Source organism: Rhinopithecus roxellana, chromosome 2 (assembly GCF_007565055.1).
Source record: "Rhinopithecus roxellana isolate Shanxi Qingling chromosome 2, ASM756505v1, whole genome shotgun sequence".
In the NCBI taxonomy this organism is placed as follows: Eukaryota; Metazoa; Chordata; class Mammalia; order Primates; family Cercopithecidae; genus Rhinopithecus; species Rhinopithecus roxellana.
Window position 1 is genome coordinate 76,336,775 of NC_044550.1, and position 15,154 is coordinate 76,351,928.

Genomic DNA, 15,154 nt, shown 5'->3' on the forward strand with positions numbered 1-15,154 from the left:
TAGAAGAGAAAGGGGAAGAAGCACATGAACAACTGCATATGGTGATATACACTCTTAACTCTGCTATACAGAAACTTAAGGGGTGGGAGGAGGGAGGGTTATAGTGTGGAGCTGGGAACCCAAGGAAGCCTATCCATAGTTCCACATCGCTGATGTAAGATTCTTTAGTATATGGACACTTGAACAATTCAATATATTAATAAGTCTAAGTTTCTATCTGGACAAGGATCTTGGGGTAAGGCGCTGGGGGTATTTTCTTTCCTTTTATGTTGTGGGAAGTCAGGGACCCTGGAGAGAGGGACCAGCTGGAGCTGCGGCAGAGGAACACAAATTGTGAAGATTTCATGGACATTTATCAGTTCCCAAAGACTTTTATAATTTCTGACGCCTGTCTTACTTTAATATCTTAATTCTGTTATCTTCACAAGCTGAGGATGTACGTCACCTCAGGACCAATGTGATAACTGTGTTAACTGTACAAATTGATTATAAAACATGTGTCTTTGAACAATATGAAATCAGTGCACCTTGAAAAAGAACAGAATAACAGCGATTTTTTAGGGAACAAGGTAAGACAACCACAAGGTCTGACTGCCTGCGGGGTTAGGCAAAAAGAGCCATATTTTTCTTCTTGCAGAGAGCCTATAAATGGACATGCAAGTAGGAGAGATATCACTAATTATTTTCCTAGCAAGGAATATTAATATTAATACCCTGGGAAAAGAATGTATTCCTGGGGTGAGGTCTATAAACGGCCGCTCTGGGAGTGTCTGTCTTATGCAGTTGAGATAAGGACTGAAATATGCCCTGGTCTCCTGCAGTACCCTCAGGCTTACTGAGATTGGGAAACTCCATCCTGGTAAATTGTTGGTCAGACCAGTTCTCTGCTCTCAAACCCGTTTTTTGTTAAGATGTTGATCAAGACAATACATGCACTGCTGAACACAGACCCTTATCAGGAGTTCTGCTTTGCCCTTGTCCTGTTTCCTCAGAAGCATGTGATCTTTGTTCTGCTTTTTGCCCTTTGAAGCATGTAATCTTTGTACCTACTCCCTGTTTGTACACCCCCTCCCCATTTGAAATCCTTAACAAAAACTTGCCGGTTTTGAGGCTTGGGTGGGCATCATGGTCCTACCGATATGTGATGTCACACCTGGAGGCCCAGCTGTAAAATTCCTCTCTTTGTATTCTTTCTCTTTATTTCTCAGCTGGCCAACAGTTATGGAAAATAGAAAGAACCTACACTGAAATATTGGGGGCAGGTTCCCTGATACTTATACTTCTCTCAGTAAATGTTTATACTGTCTTTACTGTCTTTTCCTCCCCTCCCTCCCTCCCTCCCTCTTCCTTCCTTCCTGCCTTCCTTCCTTCCTTCCTTCCTTCCTTCCTTCCTTCCTTCCTTCCTTCCTTCCTTCCAGACAAGGGTCTTGGGGTATTTTGTTTCCTTATACTTCTCTCAGTAAATCAATCTTTCCTTCCTTCTTTTTTTTTTTTTTTTTTAGACAGTCTCGCTCTATCCCCTGGCTGGAGTGCAGTGGTGCGATCTCGGCTCACTGCAACCTCCACCTCCTGGGTTCAAGTGATTCTCATGCCTCAGCCTCCCAAGTAGCTGGAATTACTTTAGTAGAGATGGGGTTTTGCCAGGCTGGCCTTGAACTCCTGACCTCAGGTGATCCACCTGCCTTGATCTCCCAAAGTTCTGGGATTATAGGCATAAGCCACCACACCTGGCCTATACTGTCTTTTCATCCATGAGAAACATAACACAAAGACTGGGCATATGCTAAGAGTTGCCACCAAAATACTGAAGAAAGGGACAAGGAAAGGGCAAGGGCACTTAGTGGAAGGGGCAGGAGCAATTAATGGACTAAGAAGGTATAGTACAGAAGGTTCAGGAGAGGGACGTAAAACTCAGAATGACTGGCTATATCCCAAGTATACAGCCTTGGGTAAGTTGCTTACTTTTTCTGAGCCTCAGGATCCTCATCTGGTAAGTAGGGATAAGTGAGAGTAAAAATAGGACCAACCTCATAGGATCCTGTGACAATAAAATGATATAATTCATTTGAAGTACTTAGCAAAACGGCTCAACAAATGTTTGCTACTATCATTAAGTTTCACTAACAGTGCAACTTTAGACAAGTGGCTTAAAGTCTTTCCCCTTTATTTCTTCAGCTACAAAATGATGGGTAGAACCAGGTGATACTGAAGATTTCTTTATAACTTTATATAATTATGATGCTATGTGCGTTGTACTCAAGGTGGTAGAAAAGAAAGTAGAAACCTCCTTTGGTTGCCACCAGGTGGCAGTAATGAGGAGTTTAAGTACCATCCCATTTTGGGGAAAGCTTATCATTTTTTTCAGTGTACAGATGCAGAACTATTGTTAACATTTTGACATATAATCTCCCATCTAGGTTTTTTCTTCACAGGTATATGCCAATTTTTATTTTATAAAAATGTGGATACTATTAGACATCTGTTTTGTAATCAGCTTTTTAAAAAACATACTATATGGCAATCACCTTCCATATCAATTAATGTAGTTCTACATCATGCTTAAGAGCCCTGAGGTATTCCACAGGAATGTGTTTAAACCATACTTTGTTAAAACCATCCTCTACTTGTCAAACAATCAATGTTTTTAATTGGTTTGGCATTATAACATTATAGACAATGTTTCAATAAACATCTTTGCCATATACTATCTAATTATTTCTCAGGGAAATGTTCCAGAAGTGGAATGTCTGGGCAAAAGGTATGTACTTTAAAAAAAAAAAAACTTTTGGCCGGGCGCGGTGGCTCAAGCCTGTAATCCCAGCACTTTGGGAGGCCGAGACAGGCGGATCACGAGGTCAGGAGATCGAGACCATCCTGGCTAACACGGTGAAACCCCGTCTCTACTAAAAATACAAAAACTAGCCGGGCGAAGTGGCGGGCGCCTGTAGTCCCAGCTACTCGGGAGGCTGAGCCAGGAGAATGGCATAAACCCGGGAGGCGGAGCTTGCAGTGAGCTGAGATCCGGACACTGCACTCCAGCCTGGGCGACAGAGCGAGACTCCGTCTCAAAAAAAAAAAAAAAACTTTTAATATATACCATCCATTTGTCTTTTCCTATATAGGGTTTTGTGTCTAATAGAGCAAGGTCCCTTATCAATGCCTTTATTCAAAATATGAATTGACTATTCTGAAGCATTTATTCTTCATGGTGAAATTTACAATCATTTTGTCAAATTTGCCCCTTCCTTTCCTCCAAAAATTCCACTGGAATTTTTATTGATATTGTGTCCAATTTATAGATTAACTTCAAGAGAGTTTACATTATTACAATATTGTGTCTTTCCATCCAGCAGCATGGTACTCTCCTCCATTCATCCATTTCCTCTGTCGGTAAAATTTGGGTGTTATTTACCATTTAGTTTACTTCTGAATATTTTATATTTTTTATTACTATTACTGCGTTGGTTTTTGTTTTGTTTTGTTTTGAGACAGGGTCTCACTCTGTAGCCCAGGCTAGAGTGCAGTGGCGCAATGTCGACTCACTGCAACCTTTGCCACCTGAGTTCAAGTGATTCTCCTGCCTCAGCCTCCCAAGTAGCTGGGATTACAGGCGCATGCCACTACACCCAGCTAATTTTTGTATTTTTAGTAGAGACGGGGTTTCACCTTGATTGCCAGGCTGATCTTGAGCTCCTGACCCCAGATGTTCCGCCCGCCTCAGCCTCCCAAAGTGCTGGGATTACAGGCATGAGCCACCATGCCCAGCAGAATCACTGATTTTTTAATTGGTCACATTACTAGACTTGCTTAATGGTTCTAATATTCTTCAGTTTATCTATTCATCCACTCTACAAATATTTATTGAGTGTGTACAATGTGCCAAATGCTATTCTGGGTCCTGGAAATAGCAGTAAAAAATCTGTTCTCCAGGTCTTTATATCCTACTGAGAGGAAATACTAAACAGAGAAATATATGAAAGGTGGTGATAAGTGCTAAGGAAGTGGTGGTGGGGAAAAGCATAGAAAGGAGGATGGAAAGTGACCAGGAAAGATACTCTTTCAGATAGTGTATTAAAATAAGCCCCCTCTGATGAGATGAAGTTTGAGGAGACACCTAAAGTGATGTTGCTTTTCTTGGGTTTTCCTGGTAGATATTTATTTATATCACTATGCTCTTTCCCAGTCACAGCAGGATTTCCAAGCTCCTGGAGATTGCCTGTCCCGTGGCAGCAACACCAAAGACTTAAGACTGTAAAGAAAGCTTCTAAAATTCCCAGTGTTCCTGGATTTAAATAACACATCCAGAGTTCCTCCCAGTCGTCACAACTCCAACTGGATTTTAGAGGCACACAGAGCTGAGTGTGATCCTGGTAAATCTACCCCCAACCCCATCACAATATCCACCTGCTTTATAAACTGCCTAAGAGAACAATTCCAAGAGATTATAATAACACACCACAAACTGCTTAAAAGAACAATCCTAAGAGGTATAATGAGACCTTCTTTTTTTAAAAAATAGAAAAAACCCTGTCATACCTCATTTGCCTATTTGAGTCTTTTAAACTCCATTGTATAGAATTGTAACACCATCATGCTTTGCTCTAATCTTGCCTAATTTCCTATTCCTTTCTTTTCTTTTCTTTTCTTTTTTTTTTGAGACAGAGTCTTGCTCTGTCGCCCACGCTGGAGTGCAGTGGTGTAATCTTGTCTCACTGCAACCTCTTCCTCCTGGGTTCAAGCAATTCTCCTGCCTCAGCCTCCCAAGTAGCTGGGATTACAGGCATGAGCCACCACACCCAGCTAATTTTTGTATTTTAGTAGAGACTGGGTTTCACCATGTTGGCCAGGCTGGTCTCGAACTCCTCACCTCAGGTGACCTGCCTGACTCGACCTCCCAAGGTGCTGGGATTACAGGCATGAGCCCCTGTGCCCAGCCTCCCCCTCCTCTTAATCTGTGTTGACCCTTCCATTGTATTGTCATCAGTCAAATTCCCTAATCCTTAATACCTTTTCTAAACATTCCTTTCATTTTCTTACTCTAACCAAAACCTAACCATCTCCTAATAATGTTGCTTTCCCTCCAATACTCTCAAATTGTGTCTGCTTTTAAAAATTACTCAACCCACTTACCAAAGGAGCCTAGAGATGAGGTAGGTGTCCTGCTTATTTCCCACTGTCAATTCCAGACCTTTTTTCTCCTTTGAAAATTCCAGTTTCCTTGACCATATCCATTCTCCTTTTTTTGTACGGTCATCTATTGTCCTCCTGGTCTTTCACCCTCATCGCAGAAGGGCTTCTTAGCATGCAGTGTCTTGTTTTCCTTTCCACTGCTACTGCTGTCATTATTCTTTTTTTTTTTTTTTTTTTTTTTTTTTTTGGAGATGGAGTCTTGCTCTGTCACACAGGCTGGAGTGCAGTGTTGCAATCTCAACTCACTGCAAGCTCCGTCTCCTGGGCTCAAGCGATTCTCCTGCCTCAGTCTCCCAAGTAGCTGGGACTACAGGCACCTGCCACCATGCCCAGCTAATTTTTTGTATTTTTAGTGGAGACAGACTTTCACCATTTTAGCCAGGGTGGTCTCGATCTCCTTACCTTGTGATCTGCCCACCTTGGCCTCCTGAAGTGCTAGGATTACAGGTGTGAGCCACTGCGACTGGCCAGCTGTCATTATATTTAACTTTAACAATTCATCTATTACCTTAGCTATGGCTGGTGCTACGTGATTTGCCCTGCCTGCTTCTTCACCTTCACATCCTGCCACTCTCTCCTGTTAAGTCAGAAACTGTGAAGTGTCTTAGATTTTGTCCCTCTTGCACGCTAATAGGTTAGCTTGCCACAGTTTCATATACACGTACTGCCAGAAGACACCAGACCACTGGGCCGTAAAAGATTTGTTACTGAAAGCACAAAGCATTTACAACACCTTGTGTCATTTCCCATGCCCCATTTTCCATAAGGCAACAGATGTTTCCCGTCCAGTGGGTTGCATCACAGGAGAAGAATCTTAAATTTAGAAGACTCCAAGTTTTTATCAAAGTTGCTGGTGACCTACCCATTCCTCCCATTCAGGAGAGAAATTATTCATTATCTTGAAATGTAAGTGAATTTCCTTTGGGAGGAGGAAGAAGGCCCCTCTAGGTTTATTACCCAGGAATTTAATATACACTGGGGTTTGGGAGGTGGATATGAATATCATTATGTGCTTTTTCACCTAGAGAAGACTAGTCTGAACTTGTGGCAGGAACCTACCCAGCTTGACTGCCTGCTAAAACAAAAATATCAACATTCTTAATAGGATTAATAAGATCCATCATCTCAAAACAGAATATTCGAAATATCCATAATACAGTACAGTCCAAAATTACAAAGCATACAAAAAAAAAAAACAAAAAACCAGGAAAATCTCAATTCATATAGGGAAAAAAAGGACAATGCTGAGATAACACAGATTATACAATTATCTGATGAAGGTTTTAAAGCAACTATTAATATTTGTTAGGAGACTATTCTTCATAGGTCTCTTGCATTTCTACATGTGTTCTAGGCAAAGGCATTAACAGCTGTTTCTCTGAACTATCTTTTTTAGCTGTTTGTATAGCAAACATCCTTGGAAGATAGAATGTCTTCCTTTGAGAACAAGGACAGATGTTTTTTCCTTCCAGGATTAAAAAAAAGATAATGTCTCTCTCCAGGACAAGGCTGGGCAGGTTTGCTGGCCCTTTATCAAAGACTGGTGTTTCCCACAGAGTTCTTCTATAACAAATCCTACAACATATACAGGTATCACCAGGCTTCACAGCATCACTGTGTGGTAACTGAGGCTCAGAAAACTGGGTTAAATGCTGATACTCTGCCTCCTGCTACTTGTGTGGGTAATAAACTGTCCTTTATCTCTGACCCAGAGTCTGGTGTCTTCTGTCACTATTCATGAAATTGGGGCAGCCTAACTTGTTAACTTGCAAGTAAGGTAAAATCTCAGACCCTCCGAAGTTCTTGACTTTGTTGTAACAATTCTCCTACAAGCAATCAGAAGCATTTTTGAAGCCAATATAAAAAATAGAAAGTATCAGCAAAGAAATAGAAGACATAAAGAAGAATCAAATGGATATTTCAGAACTGAAAAATACAATAGCCAACATTTAAAAAAAAATTCACTGGATGGTTTCAATAGCAAGGTAAACATGACAGAGTCAATGAGCTTGTAAATAGATCAATAAAAATTAACCAATCTTAACAGCAGAGAGAAAAAAGATTTGAAAAAACAATGAGTAGAATCTCAGAGACCTCTCGGATACTGACAAAATGCGCTAAAAAATTTAGAATAATGGAAGAAAAGGTCTCAAATTTGGCAAAAGACAAATCTACAGATTCAAGAAGTTCAACAAACCCCAAACAGGATGAACACATAAATTTATACCCAAACACATCATAATCAAAATGCTGAAAAATGAAGACAAAGAAAAAAACCTTGGAAGCAGCTAGAGAAATTGAAAGTACTACCTACACACAAACAATGTGAATCACAACAAATCTCTCAGCAGGATCCACGCAAACCACAGAAGTGATACAATAATTTTAAAGCTCTGAAAGTGTCAACACAGAATACTACATCTAGTGAAAATATCCATCGGGAATTGAGATGAAATAATGGCATTCTCATATGAAGACAAACTAAAAGAATTCATTTCTAGCAGAGCTGTTCTAAAAGAATTGCTAAAGAAAATTCTTCAGACAAAGGGAAATGATACCAGAAGGAAACCTGAAACATCAGGAATGAATGAAGAGCACCAGAAATGGTAAATATCTGTGTAAAAATAGTAGTCTATTCTCCTATTCTCCTCTTTTTTTAAAAAATTATACTTTAAGTTCTGGGATACATGTGCAGAATGTGCAGGTTTGTTACATAGGTATACACATGCCATGGTGGTTTGCTGCACCCATCAACCCGTCATCTACATCGTTTCTCCTAATGCTATTCCTCCCCTAGTCCCCCATCCCCCAACAGGCCCCGATGTGTGATGTTCCCCTCCCCGTGTCCATACATTCTCATTGTTCAGCTCCCACTTATGAGCGAGAACATGTGGTGTTTGCTTTTCTGTTCCTGTGTTAGTTTGCTGAGAATGATGGTTTCCAGCTTCATCCATGTCCCTGCAAAGGACATGAACTCATCCTTTTTTATGGCTGCATAGCATTCCATGGTGTATATGTGCCACATTTTCTTTATCCAGTCTATCACTGACGGGTACTAAGTTCTTTAAAAATATATTTGATGGTTGAAAATAAAAACTGTACCATTGTCTGCTGGGGTTTTCAACATATGTAGATGTAATTCATGACAACTCTAATGTAAGGGGTAGAGGATAAGTGGACCTGTATGGTAGTAAGGTTTCTACATTCTACTTAAAATTGGGGGAAAAGACATTCTAAGCAGATTCAAAAAGCTAAATATGTATATTTGCATTATGTGAAACTCATTTTTGCCTCAAGGTCTTTCCAGTTGCTTTTCCTTTTGTCTGAAAAAATTTTCCCCTCAACTAATGTCTCCCTCAACTAATTCATGTGTCCGCATAAATGGCACCTCTTCAAGGAAGCCTTCCCTTAACCACCCTCATAAAATAACCACCTCTTCCCATCAGATTCTACCTTTATATTTGATTTTATTTTCTTCATTCATTTATCATTATCCAAAACTTGCCATTTTTGTTAATTTATCTTCCCACTAGCATGCAGGTGATGGTCTCCCTGTTCACTTCTGTATTCCCAGGTCCTAGACCAACGCACTGGTTTTTATTTGCTTAACCTATCAAGAACTGAGAGAGCTGCATAGAAATTTGCCACCTCCTATAGTGCTAACATTTTTTGCTGTATATAAGTCCATTTTATTAGTTACAAACCGGATTAGAATTATTCTGTTTTTCTGATGAATTCAACCTTTTATCAGTAGGTAATGACCTTTTTATTCTAACAATCTTTTTTGTCTTAAAATCTTTTTTCTGATATTAATATATGTATGTGAATTCTTTGTATTAAGATCTGCCTAGTATATGTTTTTCTATCTCTTATCTTCTACTGTTTTGCCTGTATGTTTTCAGATTCTTGTATATGTCATACAGCTAGATTTTTCTTTTCATTTCAGTCTGACAAACTCTGTCTTTTAATTGGTACATGTCATACATTTATGTTTACTGTGATTCTTGATATTGTTGGATTTGTTTATACACCTTACTTGTTTGTTTATATTTGCCTTGCTTTCTCTGAGCTACTATTTTTATACCCCAATTTTTTTTTTTTTTTTTTTTTTTTGAGACGGAGTCTCATTCTGTTGCCCAGGCTGGAGTGCAGTGGCGCGATCTCCACTCACTGCAAGCTCCACCTCCCAGGTTCACGCCATTCTTCTGCTTCAGCCTCCCCAGTAGCTGGGACTACAGGTGCCCGCCACCACGCCTGGCTAATTTTTTGTACTGTTAGTAGAGACAGGGTTTCACCATGTTAGCCAGGATGGTCTCGCTCTCCTGACCTCGTAATCCGCCTGCCTCGACCTCCCAAAGTGCTGGGATCACAGGCGTGAGCCACTGTGCCCGGCCTGTTTTTGCATTTTTAAAAAACTGCTTTTATGGTTAGATTTTTAAAATTTCATTTATTCCTTTTTTTTTTTTGGAGACGGAGTCTCGCTCTGTCGCCCAGGCTGGAGTGCAGTGGCCGGATCTCAGCTCACTGCAAGCTCCGCCTCCTGGGTTTACGCCATTCTCCTGCCTCAGTCTCCCGAGTAGCTGGGACTACAGGCGCCCGCCACCTCGCCCGGCTAGTTTTTTGTATTTTTTAGTAGAGACGGGGTTTCACTGTGTTAGCCAGGATGGTCTCGATCTCCCCTCATGATCCGCCCGTCTTGGCCTCCCAAAGTGCTGGGATTACAGGCTTGAGCCACCACGCCCGGCCTATTCCTTTTCTTACAACTGTCCCTGCACTTTATAAGTGTCTAACTTAACAAAATGTAAAGGCAAACATATCTTAACCTTCCTTCCAAACGAAGCAATGATCTTAGAATAATTTTAATTACATTGACCCCTCCCCAAATGCCTACATGCTATTGTTATTGAAGGCATTAGTTCAAAACTTCACAAATCAGACCTTATTTTTCTAGACTGATTAATGTTTGTTTGGACTGACAAGCTTGTTCACCATTTTATTCACTCACCATTCTGTTTTGTACTTCAGACCATTCTTCTATGATAATTTCCTTTTTTAAAGTTCTGACTTAACAAAGCACTTATATTCCAGGTTTGGTTCTAAGTGCTTTATTTTATATTAGTTCATTTAATCCTCATAACAATTCCATGAAGTAAATATAATTATGGTCAAAATTTTACAAGCGAGAAAAAACAAAAAGCACAGAGGTGTTAACTCACTTGTCCAGTGTTCCACAGCTAGCAAATAGTAGAACAGGGATTCACACCTATGGAGTCTCCAAAGTGCATATTCTTAAATCCTGTAAAATACTATCTCTCAGCTACAGCCACACATCACTTAATGATGGGATACATTCTGAGAAAGGTGAAATGTGTCCTTAAGCGATTTCATCATTGTGCAGACCACAGAGTATACTTACACAAACCTAGATGGTATAGCCTACCACACATGGCATAGCCTATTGCTCCTAGGCTACAAACCTGTATAGCATATTACTGTACTGAATGGGTAACTGTAATACAGTAAGTATTTATATATCTAAACATAGAAAAGGTCCAGTAAAAATACAGTATTACAGGCTGAGTATCCTTAATCCTAAATGCTTAGGACAAGAAAATTTTGGTTTTGAATTTTTTTTTTTTATTTTGGAATATTTGCATGATACTTGGTGTTGAGCATCCCTAACCTGAAAATCCAAAGAAATGCTCCAAGGAACATTTCCTTTGAGTATCATGTTGGCACTCAAAAAATTTCAAATTTTGAAGTATTTTGGATTCTGGATTTTTGGATTAGCAATACTCAGCCAATGTAATCTTACGGGACCACCATTGTATACGTGGTCTGTTATAGATCAAAACTTGGTCATGTAGTACATGACTATGTGTCATTTAGGAGTTTCATGCATATCTCTGAGCTAAACTCTCAATTATCACTTATCTTTAAATGTCTCTATTTCACTTTTGTTCTTAAAAGGTAGTCTGGGCAAGTACATAATTCTAGTTGACCATTATCTTTCGGCACTTGAAAGATATTATTCCGTTAACTTCTGGTTTCCATTGATGCTGATAATCAATTCACTGTCATTCTCACTGCTGTTCTTTCGCAAGTGATCTGCCCTTTCTAGCTGCTTCTAAGATCTTATGAGTTCTGCCATTTCTTTATATAATATGTCATATATTTCCGTTTATGTATCCTGCTTTCATTATGCTGTGATTCCTAGATGTTAATTCATTTTTTTCATCATTTTTGCAAAAATCACAGCACTATTTATCTAAATGATACCTCTCATTAGAACACTTCTTACCAGTGGGAGGTAAAGGGCAGGGATTGACTAGTAAGGGGCATAAGGGAACTTTCTGAAGAGCAGTATATATATATATTTTTGATAGTTTGTGTTACACACTTGTAAAAATTGACCAAATGTTGCACTTAAGATCTGTGCATTTTATTATATGCACATTTTAAATACAAAAAAGCTATAAAACAATATTGAATACTAATGATGAACATAGTAAAATGTTTAGTGGTGATGTCTACAACTTACTCTGAAATGCATACAAAATAGGACTGATAGATGGATAAGTGGATACCTATATGATATAGTAAATATAACAAAATGTTCTAGAATTAATTGGTAAATGTAAAAGTTCACTCTATAATTCTTTCAACTTTTCTGTATGGTTGAACAATTTCACAAAATATTGGGGGCAGGGAATATTGTCTCTTCTTTTTTCCTTCTTTTCTTTCTGAGATTTCAATTAGTCATATGTGTGACTTTCTTATCCAAGCTTCCATCTCTTAATATTGTTTTCATATTTTTACTTCCTTGCCTCTTCTTAGTATGCTCTGGGTAATTTTTAAAGATATCTTCTCATTTATTTTTTAAGAGACAAGGTCTCACTCTGTCGCCCAAGCTGGAGTAATCATAGCACTCTGGCATAATCATAGCACTCTGAAGCCTCAAACTCCTGGGTTCAAGTCATGCTCTGCTTTAGCCTTTTGATAAGCTAGGACTACAGGCATGCACTACCATGCCCAGCTAATTTTTTTTTTTTTTTTTTTTTTTTTTTTTGAGACGGAGTCTCACTCTGTCGCCCAGGCTGGAGTGCAATGGCCAATGGCCGGATCTCAGCTCACTGCAAGCTCCGCCTCCTGGGTTTACGCCATTCTCCTGCCTCAGCCTCCCAAGTAGCTGGGACTACAGGCGCCCGCCACCTCGCCCGGCAAGCTTTTTGTATTCTTTAGTAGAGACGGGGTTTCACCATGTTAGCCAGGATGGTCTCGATCTCCTGACCTCGTGATCCGCCCGTCTCGGCCTCCCAAAGTGCTGGGATTACAGGCTTGAGCCACCGCGCCCGGCCCATGCCCAGCTAATTCTTAACTTTTTTTGGTAGAGACAGGGTCTCACCATGTCCAAGTTGGTCTCGAACTCCTAGCCTCAAGTGATCGTCTTACCTCGGCCTCCCAAAGTGCTGGGATTACAGGCATGAGCCACTGCAGTGGCTTCATTTATTAATTCTCTCTTCATCTGTATCAAATTTGCTCTTCAACCTTTCCATTGAGTCTTGTTATTCTAACAATTATATTTTATATTTCTAGAGCATCTCCCCATCTCCCACCTACCTTCCAACCTGTCTGTTCATTCCTGGTAATCTCTTGCTCATCTTTATAACATCCTTTACCTTTTAAAACATTTGGAACACAGAAATTCTATACTTTTCATATCTGTCAATTCCACTACCTATAGTCCTTGGAGTTGCACATCTATTGAAGGTTATTTCTGCAGACACTCATAGCAGTTTGGCTTTCCGGTATATTTTTCTCTGTGTGCTACAGCTTGAATAGCTTCTATTGCTATGCTTCAAGGTCACCAATTTTTCTTCTACATTAAATTTGCTTTAAACTCCTACAGTGATTTAAATTTTTTTCAGATATTACATAAGTCTAAAAGTTACATTTGTTTTTCATATCTTCAACTTTTCTTATGTTCATGTTTTCTTGTAAATTCTTAGTTATATTAGTAATAGCTGTTTTAATGGCTTTTTTTCCCCGCTAATTCCATGATCTCTGTCATTTCTGATCCTGTTTCTATTGACTGATTTTTCTTCTGGTATGGATCACATTTTATTGAATCTTCATGTGTCTAGTAATTTTTTATTGTATAGTGGTAAATGTTACATTGCTTAGTATCTTGATGTTGTGAGGTTGTTTCCTTCTTTTACACAGTGCTGAATCCTGTTTTGCGGGGCAGTTTTTTATTTTTTTTGAAACAGAAGTCATTACTGGTGACATGCCGGATGCCACAGATGGTAGCATTCTGCCTCATGTATGTCTTGAGCAGTGTGTGCACCTTCTCAGCTCTCCAGAAGGTCAGGTGGGTCAGTAGGTCCATGATGCAGGTCCCCATTGTGTCAGGCCCCTGCTGCCCATGAGCTTGTCACAGATCCAGCTATGGCTGCGGCTCAGCAGGCTACCTGAGTAGATGCAGCTGTCGCAGATCATCACCACTCCTGCGTAGTGCTTCGAAATTGGCTGGTTCACGTGCACACAAAGGCAGGTAGCAAATGCAGCACGTTCCCCACCAGGCTCATCAGCTGCAGGCAGTAGCACAAGGCCATCACCATCCAAAAGGCATCCACTGATGTTGCTGTGTTCTTGCAAACCACGTTCTTCCCAATACCCTAATGGACTGTGTATTAGTCCATTCTCACACTGCTATAAAGAAATACCCAAGACTGGGTAATTTATTTATTTTTTCAAGATGGAGTCTTGCTTGCTCTGTCGCCCAGGCTGGAGTGCAGTGGCATGATCTCGGCTCACTGCAACCTCTGCCTCCCGAGTTCAAGCGATTCTCCTGCCTCAGCCTCCCAAGTAGCTGGGACTACAGGTGTGCACGACCACGCCTGGCTAATTTTTGTATTTTTAGAAGAGATGGGGTTTCACTATTATTAGTCAGGCTGGTCTTGAACTCCTGACCTCGTGATCCACCCGCCTCAGCCTCCCAAAGTGCTGGGATTACAGGCGTGAGCCACCGCACCTGGCCCGAGACTGGGTAATTTATAAAGGAAAGAAGTTTAATTGACTCACAGTTCCACGTGGCTGGGGAGGGCTCAGGAAACTTACAATCATGGCCAGAAGGTGAAGGGGAAGCAAGGACCTTCTTCACTTGGTGGCAGGAGAGACAAGGGCAAGCAGGGGAAATGCCAGAAGCTTTTAAAACCATCAGCTCTCATGAGAATTCACTATCATGAGAGCAGCATGGGAGAAACAGCCCCTATGATCCAATCACCTCCTACTGGGTCCCTCCTTCCACACATGTGGATTATGGGGATTATCATTCAAGGTGAGATGTGGGTGGGGACAGGAACCCAAACCATATCATACCAAGATGGATTCTGTTCACACAAGCTCGGGGGGGAACTTATCTGGCCAGCTTGCAGCAGAAACAGTCATAGACACAGACAATAAATCTAGAGCCTTGACATGTATCTGCTGGGTGAGTGGAGGGGAGATGGTGATGCACACCAGATCCATATCTTGGTGCAGCAAGATGTCATTGGTCCGGCTGACACAGAAGCAGCAAGCTGCTTTGCCTTCTCCTCAGTCTTTCTGCAAAGGGTCTCACCAGTGAACCCGTCTGCCCTCAGCAGCGAGAGCAGAACCTGGGCGGAGCTACCAGTCCCAAACAGGCCCACTCCTGGAGGCAATTTCATCCTGGCCTCTCTCTTCACCAATTCATCTCCTCACAGGAACCTCCTGCATGGCTATGACCTTCCCAATGTTCTGGTCAAATATGGCTTCTGGCACACTGGCATCACCCACCCTGTATTACATTGGAGACCATGGGTCCGGATGGGTCTCCATGGCCACCCATCTGCCTTCAGGGAGGCTGGTGGGGATGCGAGAGCCTGGAATCCAGCCTGCCACCATCAGGAATATGCAGCCTGGTTTCTAAAGAATGGGAAGC

At 40.8% G+C, this 15,154-nt stretch overlaps 1 pseudogene; it reads right to left on the reverse strand.

Moving 5' to 3' along the window:
• Window positions 1–13,405: 13,405 nt before the first annotated feature.
• LOC104654347 lies at window positions 13,406–14,900 on the reverse strand (annotated as a pseudogene).
• Window positions 14,901–15,154: the final 254 nt, after the last annotated feature.